Source organism: Thunnus maccoyii, chromosome 13 (assembly GCF_910596095.1).
Source record: "Thunnus maccoyii chromosome 13, fThuMac1.1, whole genome shotgun sequence".
Taxonomy (NCBI): Eukaryota; Metazoa; Chordata; class Actinopteri; order Scombriformes; family Scombridae; genus Thunnus; species Thunnus maccoyii.
The window spans coordinates 12,686,121-12,704,476 of record NC_056545.1 but is presented as its reverse complement, the minus strand read 5'-3'; positions in this window follow the sequence as shown (position 1 = coordinate 12,704,476).

The following is an 18,356-nucleotide window of genomic DNA, read 5'->3' as shown; positions in this document are numbered from 1 at the left end:
CTGTCTGGGTTAGGAGGCTAAGGGGGTGATATGTGTATCTGTGTGACTGACATATGAAAAAGGTCATATAGAGTATGCGCATGCGGCACAAGAACTATGACTGACATTACACGACTGTCTGAAGCCAGCAACATTGGTGTGTGTGCAGTAATACTGTAATTACACCTTCAGTCTATAACAATTGCTTTTTCTTTTTTTTTAGTAAAAATAAGCCTTCAAATGGCTTCAGTCACAGATGTCTAAAAATTAATAAACAACTGTGACTTGTTACAAGGCAGATCAAATGAGGGCCTTTTTATCCGATCTGCATTGAAAAACAGATTCGATTGAAAAAAAAAATGTGAATGCATCAAGTATATGTGAAATGGCACTGATACTATTGCTTTGTAGCATACTTTTCTCACTCTCCAGGAAAGCATAGCTGAAAGTTGAAAGTGGTATTCTTATGTTTGTTAAATGTATGACAAGCTGCTTTGGAAACATGGAAATGCAAATTGCATTGCCTTTAAACTTTTTCTTTTTACTTTCCTTTTTCATTAATTTGAAGCTTTCATCACATGCTTATATATTTGAAGCAATAAACTTCAATCAGTACCCTGCATATCTAAATTGAATATGTTTTACACACCCTGGACACCCTGCAGTTCAAATAATTACAATAATATTTACACTACAAAGAGGAGAAAGACAGTCGTGTAGTAAATATCAGTAATGTAAAGGCAAATATGCCTGATGGCAAGTGCATTGCATGAAAACAGCATTGAAAAACTAAAATAGCTCAATTAAAAATGCAGTATCTCAGAACTCAGCGGTTGTGGGTAAATTTATGTTTTTTTAAAATTTTACATATATCAGAAGTTTGTCCACATGGCCCGCAATTCGCAGTTAGCAGTGTTTAATTCAGACAGTGGAAACATGGTCTAACAAACAAGGTTTGTGCAAAACTATACAGAGGGAGAAGAGCATTCCATGTCACCTTATCTCATATCATCATCCTATCTGGTCTAATCTCCCATGTGTCATGTTGCCATGGGGATCATAGCCAAGCTCTCTGGGTCTCCTGTCAGGTAATGGAAATGTCTCTGGCACAAACACGATGTGAGTGTGTTCTGAATGCAAAACAACTTGTCTCAGTGTCCAGCCATCAAACCGAGGGAGGCTCTGAAACAGTGGTTGGCAAGCATCCATGGGCTGACAGAGCAAATCAGAGCAGACCACCTGATGTCCCAGAGATGGAAGGAAAGTGACATTTAGATGTAGTTGATCGCAGAGTCAAGCCGCTTTGGATGTGAGCACCCAGTCTCATGAGATTGTAGATGAGAAACCTATACTGACATCACTGTAGGGATGAAGGCAAGTGATGTTTGCTGTGGAATTAAAAACAAGATATAGGAATGAATATGACAACACAGTTTTTTTCTGTCTATATTTAAAAGCCATGCCACTTGACAGAACTATAATAAAAATAAATAGTAGGTAATTTAGGTAAATAATGTCAACTACAGTACTTACAAACTTTATTTTTCCAAAGTTACATATTAGTCATTGGGTATGTTTTTTAGTCTAGGAATGTCCAACCTTCCACTCATTAACAAATAGAAAAGCAGCTTTCTATGATTTTCCCCTTTGTTTTTGTGTTGTCAATCTGCTGTACATCCTCTGTTAGAAAGCACACACGGGGCATGAAGTTGTGTGATGGAGCTTGTGACACATTGTCAATAGTACAACACATGGTAATTATAGTAATGGCAGTAGGAGAAATGTGTGACACACTTATCAATGGCTGTTAATTTGATGTATTGATCATGTGGATGCCACTCTAGCTGTAATATTCACCTATTGAGTCAGTGTGCTATTATTGGTATAATCTAGACATTCTGTAGGTTTAACACTTACATCAATTTCATTTTTGTCAAGACAAATGAACCAATACTGTACCTTGAGTTGAGGTTGATAGAGCTGTTCCACTTGGATGAGAATGACCTGAGGAAGTCTATCCCATGACTATTCAATGGCATAATAATAAAGAAGAGGCATGTACCTGTTGAGGTCAAAATTCAGCAACACTTGTAGTATATAGAACAACTTTACTATTAATATTATGAATTATGAATTATTATTATTATTATTAGTAGTAGTAGTAGTAGTAGTAGTAGTAGTAGTAGTAGTAGTATTGCCGTATAGTTCTAAATCTCATGAAAGTTATTTTCAGACACAAACATCTAACTGGTAAAAATATGAAGGTGTAAGTTGCAGCAAAAATCAATCATTAAATACATATTTCTAACTGGAAAATGGAAATCTTTTTCTCCTGTTTTTAACACTTAAATGTCACTCAGACCCAGACTTTCTCATGCATTTCTTGTATTTTCCCCTTTCAATTTGAATTAGTTCACCTTCACACTACTGAACCAATGCGCAGATTTCTTTTATTTATTTCCTCCTTTGTCCTTGTAGGGGCTGTAGAAGTGACTGAATGTGCTGTTCGATTTGATGCTGAGAAGTGCGCCATGCCCTCATTTAGGTGGTGCTAATTCACACTTCTGTGACTATCATCAAAGTGTCAGTGATGAAATGCATGAGCATGTACACACACACTAACACACACATACACATTGTCTATCACTGACCACTTTCTCGCACCCCGGGCCTTGCAGCTGTCTGTAGCTTGGTTTTAATCACTCTCTTCTAGGGTGAAGACAGGTCACTTTAATCTCAGGGGTAAGTCACATTGACCTTTCATATCTGTGAAGGAGACCTCTACATAACCTTTTATGAGGAATACAGAATGTGTCTCTCACTTGGCATCCAATGCTAGGAAGTATGAACAAGAGCAGGTCATAGCAGGAGTAGGACATGATGGAATTTGGCCCTCAAAAAGAAAGCTAGTATAGACGCAACCATTGCAGAAATGCCTGATTTTTCTATACTTATATTCTTATTCATGTTCAAAATTGTTGTGCACACTGAGTTTTCAATGTAATTTGTCACTTCAAACAGAAGTGCAATAACATAATAATGCCCCACATTAATACCATTTTTTCACCCTGCCCACTCCAAGCTCAGTGCACTATTCAATAAAGATTACAGCAAACCTTGACTACCTCAACCATAACAAATTTTTATTGATTTTAATTTTGACACATATACCTGCTGGGCATACACACCATAGCACAGGAGACTCAGGATTGTCGTACCTTATTACCTTGAACAAGGCATGCATATGGATGACAGAGCCTTGCAGAGCAAGGTAATATAAAACTGAGTGAGATGTGGGGATCTGACAATGACAAGCAGGTTTTAATGAGGAAGAGAAGCTTTAGAAAAATGATTTCCAACAAATCTCCTTGTTCTTGTGACAACTCGTCTCATACATGACCAATGATAGTGTTTACCTTTCCTCCACCGAGATGAACAATAGAGCATTTTTGGGATGTTGTCATTGATTGACTCTGACATGGAGCTGTAATGGTGGTGAGCAATGATAAGGAGACAAACACAGCGGGAAAAGAAAGAGAAGAGGAAGATTAAGTCTGACACACCTCCCTGCGTACATGTATCCTTGCAATTTTTCATTCAGTGTAATTGTGCTGTCTATTTGCAGACCACAAGCATATAAACACAAAAGTATTAATTAGCCAAAGTGTAGGGATAGATAACCTGATTATGCAGGGAAAGAAATTATGAGAGATTAAAGCAGCAATTATGTGGCAAGAGTAGTTTTATTCCTTTTTACCTTTTACAACTCATGCACATAGACTGACACAAAAATGGATGTCTGCAGGAGTCAGAGGCAAAGTGTCAGCGAAAGAGCTGGGACATCTACACTCACAGGGTGCCATCCAGTCTCATGTCTGCCCGTCTCCTTTGCCCAGGGAGAGGTATTATTTTTGAATGCCAGAGTTGTTTATGCACTGCAAAATAACACCCTGAGTGGGTCGAAATGAAATCTGCACAGGAGACTGTGATGGGGACCATATTATTTTCATTACATCTGCTGAGGCTTGAGCTGTAGCTGGCAAAGAAAGTAAAAGGAAGTGAGACGAACACTGTCAGCAGTTCACATTGGACTGCTTCAACATGCTGTTCTTTGATTCTGCTCATAGTACACTGTGGCTACACAGCCACAAGTTACATAAATGCCAATAAATTTATATTACTTTATTGATTTCTGGAAAACCATTCTCCCCTGGTTTGCTCACCTTTCCAAGGAGGCCAGGCCAGGATCAGCTGCAGACTCATCTTGTATAGCTTCACGTCCATCTTAAATAATCCATATCTGCAGAAATTATTGTCAGAAAATGTGTGATAATGAGATACTGCCAAGCCAAAGGCAGAATACTGACAGGTTGTGAGTTTGAAATAGGGTTTTTTTTTGCAGTAGCCCCTGGAGATGAAACCTTGGTTGGTTTATTTTCCCAGATAAATACGCTACAACAGTATAAATAAATACACACTGGCTGCATTGCTAACTTGTATTTGCACATTAATGAATAATGGCTTAAATCCTCCCCATCTCACTGGCACTTCAATTAAATTTTATTTAAATGCTGTGACATTTGACACTTGTCTTGAAATCCCTTGCTTAATGTTAATCCTGGCTTTTTTATGCTGGCTTGAACTGAAACATTTGCACACTGCCTTCCCATTTCATTTATTCTGGGCCCCGACAAGGCCCATTTCATGGTGGTCAACACATTCAGTGTTTTTTCTGTGACTGCAAAGGGTACAGGTGTCTGAATTTGTCACAGTATTCTGAGTTGTCTTGCTTGTATTTAATGTCAGTTGCTCCATGTTTGTTTCACTCCAAAATTATTTTTAAGGTATATTATTTCATCTTTAAACATAACTGGATTGTTTTATGCTGGTGATTGTGCAAATGTATCTAACATGCATCAAATTCTTTTCATCCCCTAAGATCCATATAAAATAGGTCTCACAAGGAGACATGAAATGAATGCACACACATACATACCTCTGCACACCATAGAACATATCTTAAAAGTGCTGTGTGCCGAATATAGTAGCTTTTAGCGGAACGGACTTGGCAGAAATGGAATATTATATTCATAAGTATGTTTTAATTATTGTGTAATCTCTGAAAATTAGAATAGTTTTGTTTTCGTTGCCTTAGAATGAGCCCTTTATATCTACATAGGGAGCTTGTCCTCTTCCACGGAGCCCGTCATGTTGTACTGCCATGTTTCTACAGTAGCCCAGAGCAGACAAACCAACCACTCCGGAAAGGGTCTTTTGTGTTTTTTGTGGCCACCGTAGGTTCTCCTACACACTTAGAGGAGGGGGGTGTATTCAGTTTGTTGCAATCTGCAACCTTACTGCTAGATGCTCATAAATCCTACACACTGCACCTTTAACAAAGGAAGAACATTTCATAATAAAGCTATTTATTTTACAGCCTGGGTAATGATGCTCTGTCAAACACGTAATACAAGTGATGAAATGTAGAAATCACCAGAAATCTAATCTTTACCTAATGTGTGAGGTCCAAATGGCAACCCAATCTGGGAATAGTTATTCTATCTATTCAGCTACACCCACACACACATAGAAACTTGCACACACAGATGAGCATCTCATTCAGAATGGACTATTTCCACAGTGCAGCAAAGCTTCTATTACTGCCAGAGCGGGCATCTTGATTATTCAGTCTATTACAGCAGCACAGCATGGTACCTCTCGCCAATGCTCCTAATGGGCCACTTATTATACTGCCGTATTCTACCACCAGTTCAACTGGCCTGGTTCTGACTGCAATGATTGCTCCAATGTTGAATACCCAAAAGTAAAAATGTAGCACACACACAGATCTTCGGGACAAAGTTGACTAATTTCAATTTCACCATTTTATTCTGGCCATGTCAACAAACATGCTAACGTTTCGGCCTAGTGGCCATCATCAGAGCATCAGATTGCTATGTTTTGTTGCACAGAATAACAATAAAATCTGCTTTTTTTGTTTTCATTGTTGTTTTTCCTTTTGATAAATGTGCAATTATGAAACAGGACACAATTCAGAGGTTGTCAGTAATGCTTGCCTGCTTAACAGTGAATGTTCTGTCTTCCATTTGGAGCATTTTAAGTCTCTGTGAAAGGACCTTTTGACCTACTAATTTTGAAATTCTAAACATACACATTGTTTTCTGTTATTTCTGTGCATTATGCAATCCATTTATTATACATTCCAGTTTTTATACAGGACTCAATGTGCTTAATTACCTAAATAATCCCAAGCTCATCTGCACCTTCCTTGTCACCTCAGGCCACTTCAGCACCACCGCCTCTTGTCCTCGGTAAGTAAAATGATTGTATAACTGCTTCTTTTACCATTATGTCACATAGTTTCAGGTAACAACACTCTACTAACTCTACTGACATTTAATTTTAACTCCTCTCCAGCCATGACCAGCTGTTCAGAAAGGAGATGAGTTCTTCCTCATCATCACAGGCCACACTGGGACTTAACTGTCATGTCAGAGGTAAGCTGCGCATGTGTCGGTGTTGTGTTTGGCTGCCAGAAAGCTCTCAAAAACTTACTTTTAAACTGACTTTTACCTGGCTTTGAGTTGCTTTTTATGTCTCGTGTTTTTAGATATTGGTTGTTTTTAACAATATCTTTTATTGGATAACAGGATTTTAGCCATTGGGTGTCTGATTTTTAGGCTATTCAGAACCACAAGCTGAGCAAATGCCATGACGCTGCTTAGATCGCCTTCTGGCTGGGAGAGCTGTCTCTGTCTCAGCGAGAAGATCTTTAAGATGGAGTAAAGAATTCACAACCTATACAAAATCCAAAAAGCTGAAAAACTCTTGGACACAATTGTCTTCGGAGGCCCAGCACAGGGCACCGTCACTAGTGCTGAAGAATAGGCTGGCACTGCTTCTTATCTGGCTGATGCTGCTTCTCCTCCGGCTGCTGCTGCTGCTGCTCCAGCCACTGTCTCTGCTGCAGTATCCGTCCCTGCAGTCCCCTGGCTCCTGCTTGGGGCTAAACCAAAATCCCTGGTTAGCTGCCCCACTCCATTACACCCGCAGCACTGGGAGGTGATTGGTGACTGCAACAAAATGAGGGGGAGACTTTCCCTTCCCTCCTCTCGTGTTCCAACAACACAGGACATCCAGCTGGTGAACCATTTTGACATCCTAGGTGAAGATTTCCCTTCACTAGCAGCAGGCCAGTGGTCTCTTCCGTGTCTCTCACCTCCCAGGTCAAAACCCTAGCATTGGTTTCCAGTCAACTTCACTGCATGTCCGCCTCGCAATAGGAATAATGTTGCAGCTCCATCTCCATCCCTATGTGTCTCTGGTGGTCTGGAGACCCTGGAAGAGGAGCCAGCTGCCCTGCCAGGAACAGCTACTGTCTAGCAATGGAGGCCTCAGCACCAGGCTCCATCCAACCACGACCATAACAAGCCGGTAACCAGTGCGGTAGCCTGTGGAGCTGCTGTCCGCTCCCACAGCCCCCACCATCAACTGTCATTATTAGTGACACGATTATCAGAAATGTGGGAGTCAGCAGAGCACACACTCTCCGTTTCCCGGGCGCTACTGTAGGAGACACTGCTGATAAAGTCCCAGGCATTTTAAATTCCTATCTCAAGGTTGACAGGGTCCTTGTTCATGTTGGTACAAAGGACACCCGGGAGCAGCAGTCCAAGCTGTTATACCGAGACTTCATCCATCTCCTTAACATCCTCAAACTGTCCCACAGCAATGTAGACGTGTCCATACCAACGCCCACTTATGGTCACAGCATGGGACATTTCTGCTCAGCCTCAACACCTGGCTCTCGTTAACCTGCAACACCAACAATGTGCACTTTGTTGATAACTTCAACCTTTTCTGGAAATACGGTCACCTCTTTGGTGCAGATGGGCTCCATTTAAACAGAGCTGGCACACAAGTGCGTTCCAACAATCTAGAGGACAGCATCCTTCATCCCCGTGCTTCCTTACACACCTGCTCCCCAGCAAGTCATCACGTTCAGTCCAGTGCTGACCTGTCCACCCCATGTGACTGACTGTTTCCCCCATCTGCCACATCCGTCATTAACTCTGTCACCGCACTTTTTCCCTATACAGACAATTATCAGGGACAAGGCATCCCATCCACGCTCCACTGTGTGTGGCAGATCAGACCTGTGGTACCTGTGCCCCTTGGCCAGGGCTATTGTTAACAATAAGTCTTGCCCTTCAGGATAGTCCTGTTGAATGCACACTACATTATAAATAAATCCTTCCTACTGAACGATTTATTCATTTCAAAAGGTTTGGATTTTCTGTTTCTGATGGAGACTTGGCAGAGGTGTATGAATTACGACCCTTTAATCAAACTGTTCCTACCTGATTGCTCTTTTATCTGCACTCTGAGTGCAGATAAAAGAGCAAGATAAAAGGGTGGAGGACTCGCTGTGGTCTTCAGGAACTGTTTTCAGAGTCAGTCGGTGGGCACAAGAGTCTTCTCCTCTTTTTAATTGTAGTTAACCAAAGTTGGTCGTTCTAATCCGACCCCTGGTTGTAACAATTCTTTTACATCTGAAATCAATGATATTTTTTATCCTCCATCATAAGGTTGGACAGAAATATTATTTTTGGTGATTTTAATATTCATGTGGATGACATCTCTTGCAACTTGTAGTCACTGAGTCTTTTAATTATATTCAACACACACATTAGGTGGCATACTCTGGACAATGTTTTTACACATGGTTTAATTATTGACTCCATTTGCTCAGAGGTTCTGCCTATTACTGACCATAATTGTGTTTTGTTCAACCTGTCTTTTAACTTAGATTCTCTGCCCAGTAAAATTTAAAGTGCTCTCACATCTTAAATCATCTCACAGCTGAAAAGTTTTCTGCAGCTTTTGACTCAAGCACAGCGGTGTGTTCTCATGCAGATGTAGATTGTCTAGTTCAATCCTTTAACACACATTGCTCCTCAGTTTTGGATAAAGTAAAATGCGGCTGGTCCCCTCTGTAAATTCACCCCCCTGGTTAGATGACACCATTTGTTGTTTCCAGCATAAATGTTGGAAGGCAGAGTGACTGTGGAAATCCACAAAGCTCCATGTTCACCGTCTTTCCCACAAAAACAACATGGTTAAACAACATGGTTAAAGATGCAAGGGCTTCTTATTTTGCCAACCTTATCTCCACCAGTAAAAGCAACCCCAAAGCCTGTTTGAAACTATAAACAACATTCTCACTCCTGCACCTCCAGAGGTGCCTGTTTTGTCAAATGATGATTGCAGTAATTTTCTCTCCTTCTTTGTAGATAAGATTAGAGATGTCTTCTACTCTCCTCTCCACTTTTGCAATTCGGCCATCAATTCTGGGCTGTTTTTCTCCCATTTCCCTGTAAGACCTCACTGATCTGTAGGGTAGTATGAAGTCCTCCTCCAGTCCTGTTGATATTTTACCCATGTCCATGCCTAAAAATGCACTTCAGTCTATTGGTTTATGTCTGGTCTCTATTATAAACAGCTCCCTCCAATCTGGCTTTGTCATAGCTTACTTCAGACATGCAGTTGTTCAGCCTCTCCTGAAAAAAACAAACCTTGATCCATACGTTCCCAATAATTACGAGCCTATATCCAAGCTGCCTTTTATTTAAACAATTTTAGAGAAAGTTGTTACCAAACAGCTCACTGCTGTCTTGACTGCATGCAACATTTTAGATCAGTACTATTAGGGTTTCCTTCTGAGGCATTCCACTGAAACCTCTCTTCTCAGAGTCTCCAATGACATAATGATGTCTTTTGATGTGGGTGAGTGCACCATTTTGGTGCAGCTGGATCTTAGTGCAGCTTTTGACACTGTGGATCACAGTATAATGATTGAAAGGCTTAGGCAGTGTGTTGGTGTCTCAGCAAGCGTCCTGGTCTGGTTTTCCTCATACCTCTCAGATAGGAGTTTTCTGTGTCACTTGGTCCTTACAGGTCTGAAACTGCTGCTTTTTCCTGTGGTGTGCCTCAAGGCTCCATCTTGGGTCCTATTTTATTTGCTTATATATGCTTCCCTTAGGTGTTATTAACATGTTATTAGCAAATTTAGAGATGTATCCTATCACTGTTGTACTGATGAGATTCAGCTCTATGTCTCTTTTAAGCCTGATAACTCTGACAAACTGCCTGTGTTGCACAACTGTCTGACTGCCATTAAGGACTGAATGTCTAACAACAGACAGAGGTTCTTATCATAGCCTCAGACAGTATAGCTCCCAAGGTTGCTCAGAGTATTGAGTCCCTTTCCTCAGCTGTTCAGTCTAATTTAAGAAATCTCAGTGTTGTATTTGGTCAGGCTATGCATTTTGATCAACATATTAAATCATTGACCCGTACATGTTTTTTCAAACTAAGAAATATCGCAAAACTCAGTCTGTTGTATCACAACTGGAGCTAGAGATGATTATTCACGCTTTCATATCATCTAAGCTGGACTATTGTAATTCCCTTTTGACCTGTCTCAGCAAGTCATCTCTGAACCATCTACAAATGCTCCACAATGCTGCTGCAAGGCTGGTCCAGCAAGACAACTCACATCACACCCATTTTAAGTTCTTTACATTGGCTTCCCATCAGGTTTAGGATTCATTTTAAGGTTCTTGTTTTCAAGTATAGAGCCCTGCATGGACAGGCACCTGAGTATATCCGGGACCTTCTCCATCCCTATATCGCCATTAGATCACTTACGTCTTCTGACCAGGGCCTACTGGCTGTCCCTCGCTGTTGACTGACAACAAAAGGTGATCGTGCCTTTGAAATAGTGGCTCCAACACTATGGAACTCTCTTCCTTAAGACATACGGTCTTGTGGTCTCTGTAGAAACTTTTAAAAAGCAACTGTAGACCAATCTTTTCATATTGGCCTTTGTCTCAGCTTAAGATGTCTTGTGATTATTCTTGTGTATTTCTTTTGGGGTACCCTGTTGCCCGTGTTTTTGTTTGTATGTTAACTTTAACTTGTGGCTTAGTTTTTTAATGTTTGTATGTTTTATGGTCTTAATTTTAACTTTTATTCTTGTGAAGCACTTTCTGAATTTTATTTCTGTGAAAGGTGCTATACTAAATAAACATTATCATTATCATTATTATAATTATTATTATTAAGTAAAATGATTGAATGTTGTAGTTGCCATACACAGGGTAGTGGTTTTAAAAAATATTATACACATATTTATTTCAGTTCAACTGGATTTCTTGTTTGTGCCACATTGTTAACTAACACTAAACCATGCAATGAGAGTCCAGAGTTTCTTGCAAAAGACACACATTATTCCTCTCCATATGGTCCGGCAGTTTGGCCCTAGCAGTTGACCACAGGACCAGGGCTCTGTGGCTCAGCCCCCCTCAGTCTAGGCATATGGCCTTGTTGGCTCCACTGGGCCCAAATGATACACCAGCCACTGCTGCCATCCAGCTCTCTGCCAGGTAACACCCACCCACAGACACATCAGTGAGGTCTGTGATAGCATGGAAACTGTGGTTGTTTTTGAGCAGTTTTGGCTCATGCAGTTTCTGTCATGTTTTCGTTTATTTGCCTCAGGCGTCAGCCCCGCAGCAGGTTGTGCAATTGGTGTGAAACACTGTATGACGGAGAAACACTGTATGAAGCGCTCTGTGGCAACAACATGAGCATCTGTGTTCTTTTTAGGTCAAGTCATTATGCTTTTGAATTAAAGAAATCAAACTATTCAAGAACAGGCATGTAATCAGCAATGCTATTTCCTTTATTGAAATTCATGTGAGCTGTTTACCAAGCCTGAGCTAAATTCCTCTATGGCTCCAGTAATTTGAAACAATCTCACACATGAATTATAGTGTATTTGACTTAAATGGACTGTATTGTGTAACTGCTTTATTTACTCCATTAATCAGAGTAAAAATAATATTTTTCCCTGTCTACTTCAATCTATTTATATAAATAAATAATAAAAGAGCAAAAAAGAAGTGTTCACTTGGATTCAAGTTATTTTCTTTCAAAGAAAGAGATGTTTATGTTTCATACAGAGATTTAGGTGGTGTACGGCATCTGTTAAAAATAGCATAAACGTACAAAAAACAAAATTCTAGATGTGTTTTTGATGTTTTTTTATTGCAGGAACGTGTAATGATATTTATTGTACCCCAACTCTGCAGGGGATCTTCAAGCTTCTCATGCTAATTTAAATATTGACACAGCACAGCGACAGAATTGGCAGAGAGGTCAACAAAGCCATGGACTCGTGCTGTATATATCAAAGTCAAAACAGAAAAAAATACAGGAAAAAAAAAGCTAAGGTAAAAGTAGCACAGCTATCAATAAAATCATCTCATGGTGTGAGATGCAGCCTCAAGCTGTTTTCCTTGTGTCAGTCATCGTTTCTAATTAGTGCACATTCAGTGGATGTCCCGACATACTTTGGCTGAGCCCTCACTGTGCCATTTGATTACAAACAGCCAGTGTTGATTGTGATGATAAAGAGACTTGACCCATGGGTGCCCTCCTCTCAACTGAGCTAGCTCACACCTTAGCAGACTTTCTGTGGATATTTGTGGAGGTAATGAGGAGGCTTCACCAGAGGCAATTAGTGAGACAGTGTCTATAATAACAAGTACTGTCTGTGCCACTGCTAAGGCTTCTGATGCTTCTAATTCAGTTAATTAGTGTAAACTTTAATGAGTAATACCCAATTAACTCCTGAGCTGGATCAATAGAGCCAATGAGCTATCAATATGATTAGCTCTTAACCTTTCAGTTTAGAGGTTGGGAAAGCTTAGAGAAGGATCAATGAGAACACATATGTGAGGTTTGTGTTTTTAAAATCTAATACATAAGATGCAGTGGTTTCTTTAAGTTTATTTTTAAAAACTGATAAGTGGTCAAATATCTTTTGAGTTTGGCAACAACCACGGAGATGATCAATTTTTACTTTGGTGTTTTGTACATGCAGTCACCCAATATATTCAGACAGCATCTTATTATACTGTATTATCAGCCTCCCTGTAATATTCCTAACTAACTGCTCTTGTTGCCAAAAAACACATCACCTCCTATGCTGCAAAGAAATTTTCTAGAAATTAGATGATTAAAACAACATGGTGGCCAGTGGTCATTATTTACCTGGATGAGACCGCAGGCACTGAGGGCTTCTGCTCACACACTAGCAATGTTGTTGTTGATGGATGATAAATAATAAAACTTTCTGGTCAGTCTCCGCTTTCCTAAAGCGCCGGTATGGTGGAAAACAAGAAAAATGAGCTTTGGGAAGGTGGGGGCCCTCCTGTGCTGTAAGATTACTCCATTCTATCTCCTCTGTCTTTTTGAATTATTTCACTGTCTACTTAACGAGACTCAGTACGCAGCAGCATTTTCAACTTTTTGGATGAAGTTTTAAAATATTATCTTTCTCTGTTACTCAGCTAAAGGAATATAATATATCTGTGCTAAAGCTAAGCTAGCGACCTTTGGCTAAGTTTGAAAAAGTTATTTTTACTTTGTTAGGACACTTAGACATTATCTTACTGTTCTGAAACATCCTTTTGAAATCTCAACTGTGCAACAGCAGGTTCTTCCCCTTCCTATTCAGGATCAGACTCTGGTTCATAGACCGCTATATACTGTCTTACATCTCCAGCTGCAGCCATTACTCCAGGTGAAGATGTGCTGTGAGGGAATTTGCGTTATTCATTAGGTCATTTTCCGATTGGCTGGGGGTGAAGGTGGGGGCCACACCTCCAGCCAATCAGAGGTCATAAATAAAGCCAATTATATGTAAATAGCTTCCGAAATAGCCTGCTGGAGGACAGAGGGGAATCTGGGCTGTAGGGGATAATGTATTTAGAGAAATCTAAACAACTTTTGGTGAATAAAATGTCAAAGATGTGTTTAGACAGATGTTCAGTTCAGACACAAATTATTATTCAAAGTATATTTTTAGAACAACAAGGTCATAAACTGACACAAACAGCTCCTTTAGTTATCTATTGCAGGAACCAGTCATTGCAACACACACTAATAAGAGATGAGCCCCTGCAATGCCACATCCTGTCTTTACAGCTGGTCCACCTGGCCCCCGCTAAGCATAACAGAGTTTGCATACCTGTTAAAGCCATACAGGTCATCTTGACCTCACAATGATTCAGCATTTCAGTACACATTTTCAGGAAAATTCTACAGTTGTCTAGCTTGGTGCACTAACCTTTGACTCCAACTGTAGAAGACTGTTGTATCTATTCAAATGAATCTGTCTCTTTTCCTCTAGGATCCTTTAGAAAACAAAACAAATCTTGGATGTGAAAAAAAATCAGTATTAATACTGAATGTACATTAACTTCTGTTTTTATTAGCAAGATAAAATATTGTCTTGACTTGTGATATTCTGCATTCTGTGTGATGTTTAGAGGCCTTGAGCTTCTGAGACAGAAATGCCAGTATGCATACAACAGTGCATATAAAAAGTGACAACTTTTTTCTGGATGAATGATTATAAAAAAAACTTAAGCTATGTTTCAGGAAGGGGACCTTTTGTGTGGCTGATTTTATTTGTAGAGTTTGGTACAGAAGACAAAGTTTTTTGTTTGCAATGTAATGTAAGAAGTTTTGTTCTTGTCTATGTGGGCACTTGTATGAGCATAACACAATTAATAACTAACTAACTATAGCCTACAGGTTAGCCTAGCATGCCAGCTTGCTATTGACCACTCCTCTTTGTCATGTTGCCGACATCTGGTGGACTGGACCAGTGGAGCTGGCAATGGCTAATATTAGACCTAATATAATACTGTATTTTTTAACAGCGTGGAACAGAATGGCTAAAAGTATTTGCTTCTCTAACAATAAGCGACAATTATTGATAGCCTGATAAGTACATTACAGGAACAGCCCCCTTGTCTGGGGTCTTGATTGTTTTATAGGTTTTGGGGCGCTGTCCCTTGTGCCCATTTTACACCCATTTACTTGTGTTAGCTGGAGGTGGGGTCTGGTGGAGGGTGCTAGTGGTGAATTAGCATGGCTGGGACTGCACACATCAGGAAAGAAAAAAACAGATTAATTTTTTTGCTGATTATTTTTATACTATATCTTCTCTTGAAGTAATTCCCAAATGAAAACTAACTAACTTATTTGCTTAATGACTCTGAATTAAGCTTTGCAGCTGGTGGAGCCACACATGTGCCCTCTATCAACTAGTTGCCACTGATGTTGGCAAAACATACAGTACAGTATATTTATTAACTTTTTAAAAAAAAGCTAAATATTACTTTAATGATATTACTATATATATATTAATATACTTGTATACACACTTTTTAGAATCAAACATTGTATTGTGACATACTTAGTAACCTGCTGATAGAACCAAAAGTTGTTCTCAAATTACAAAAATCATTGGTTTAGCAAGGGCTGAGTCTCTTTCCTGAATACTAAAATTAGATTTCACTTCGACTGAAATTGAGACGTTTAGTCACTGCAAAACATTTTAACAATGGGAAAGAAAACATCATTGCTATCCAGCTAAATCATGCCAGAGTTGAAATAACTGAAACAATCTACAGAGGTAGATGAGTGTGTGCATTGCATAATATATTTCAAGCAATGATTAAATGATCTAATGGGGATTATTGCATTTGTACGTGTTATTGATGTTTGCCATCAACTCACACAAGAAGACTGCTGCTACAGATGAATGTCCTCTGAAAAATTGAATTCTTTGAAGTACTTCTCCACAAGAGGTTTTCATTTTAGTGCTCTCAAGAGAGTGATCAGAGAATCTAAAAACGAAACTCAATTAACTGAATGAGATCATCGCTGTTTCTTTCTTGTCCTCCTACATTCATATTCATTAAAATCAAGCACACAAAATACAGTTTGAACACACCCGCACACACACACATACATTGGTTTTACTGCATCTCCATGTGTCACCAGCCTTTGCGCTCAATATGTGCACACATGCAATTTCAGACCAGAGAGAGACAAATACAGATAGCATTTGCGTGGACAAAATTAAAAGGTATTTTCACAGGACTGAAGAACAATGAGGTTAAACATAATGGATGAATATTTAAGAGACACAAACATACATATACAAGTGAGACAAATTCATTGTTTTGGAAGTAACAAGTTAAGTCGGGTTATATCTTCACATTCATCTGTGACAAATATCTAAATTTAGACATTGATGATTCTTTATTCATTTTACAAGACAACATTTACCAAATCTTGAAATCTCGGATAAATATCATGTTACAACATTGTGTCAAGGGTTAACTGACATCATGTTAGATTTGCTTGAATTCATCTCATTTACAATGGTAACAAGTTTTCACATCTGAAAACAGTACCAAACATAAAAAACTTCCTACCTCTCTCTTGTCAATGCTCAGTCAGCTCCAAACACTAATAGAAAAAAATGGCTTCTGTCAGTCACTTGCCAATGAGCAATCATACTCACAAGAGCAATTCCCTCAGGGGCAAACAACACATGGAAGCGTACATTTTAATAGTGAGGGCACAAGTCAATTCAAGTCAAATGGCTAAAGTGCAAGTGAGGTCAAAAGGCCTTGGTGTTTAAGTCAAAGCCCAGTTGCTAATCATCAGACTTGTGACTCAAGTCTGACTGGTGACTGATTCAACCACACTGTCACATCTGTAGCTGTCTGTGCAGAATTTGGCAAAAAGGGAGTCTGGTCACGTCCTGTAGCGGCTGCAGTTCAAAGTGATGTAACTGGCTTTGCTTGCTGTGCATGTCTCACTTCGTGCTCCACCTGTTCCTTTGCCCTAACACCGCACTACGCTGGCACAGGACCCATGTATACAACCACACACAAACAAGCAAATACACACATGCATACGCAAACACGCACACATACACATGGACACGCAAACACACGATGACACATGTGTACATGCAAACACCTTCATATGTTCACATAGCCTGTACATGTGCATTGTGTACACACAAATATACTCACACACACACACACAAACTTCCCCTTTACAACCTCCAACAGCTGCGACAACAGGAGGTTAGAGGAGTAAAATAAATTAATAACATCTGCAGACTGCAGATTAATGGGAGAAATCATCTGTAAATTAGGCATGCAGCTTATTCATCTGCTCATTCATGCATTGAGGGGAGAGAGCAAGAGAGAGAAAGAGAGAGACATGTGAAGTCACAACATGTAACAAGGCAGCCAGCCCACCTTCAGGAATATATTACGAGTGTGTTAATTTTGCAGAATCATTTTAATGGTTTTAATGTCTCATAAAGTCTCATTTGTTTTCCCATGAATTGGAAATTTTCTCAAAGAGCTGTTTAAACTCACTTATCACTCACAGTTATTTATGAATTACAGCACAGTGTGAATAAATGTGCCTTGTCAATATGAAATAAAAGATGATTATTTTAAATTCTTATTCAAAGCATTCTCCATTACAATACAGGGGGTGTACAGTGTGACCCAATGAACTTGAAGATATACTCAAGTGGACAAAACAAAAACACTGATGTTTAACTTTGATAGAATATTTTCCCCTCTCAGCACACATCTCTGCAAAGATATTCAGGAGCAGTCAACCTCCAACATCAACTGCCCTGAGGGAGTATAGATATTTCCAAAATTTCACACAGCTTTCAATAACTGCAAACACATTCACATTTTTGGAAAGTATTTTCTTGGGTTTACTAATACTACCGCCAACTGCTGTATTTGTTCTAGCCTGTTTATGTGTTGGACATTATATCATATTCTGATCATGGATCCCATCAGATGCTAGTTGGGTGGTCGATCATCTGTAAACAAGCATTTGTATCAACGAAGTCTGTTATATAGAGAGCAACAGATTGATTAAACAGTGGGGGATGTTGAAATGCTTGGTAACATTGGCTAAACAATGTAACTGTTGTTCTGTGAACAAAGGTATAGACAGTAGTGGGACTCTTTAGACTTGATCATTTATTCTTCATTCACACCACGCACAGAAAATTTGCTGGTAGGTTTTTGCAATACCTTCCAAAACAACCCAACAACTTATTCTTTATCCTTAAATCTCTTTGCAATGAGTGGAAATGCAGGGAAACTGTACAAAGACTTTGCTGGTGTTCACTGAACTAGTGCTTCACGGTGTGTAACTTTCATTTTATTTCACTCAGGCTTTGCCATCTTGGTGCTTTAAGGGCAAAGATTGATATCCAAACCCCCTGCCATTACACAGACAGGACAACTGAGACTCATGCTGTATAACTGGAGCAAGCTGCCACTCTGGACAGGAACTGGAGTGGCACTACTGTCAAGCAAAACTGAGAGATGTCACCTTTGCAAACATCAGCTCTGAAACTTTTTTTTTTTTTTTTGATA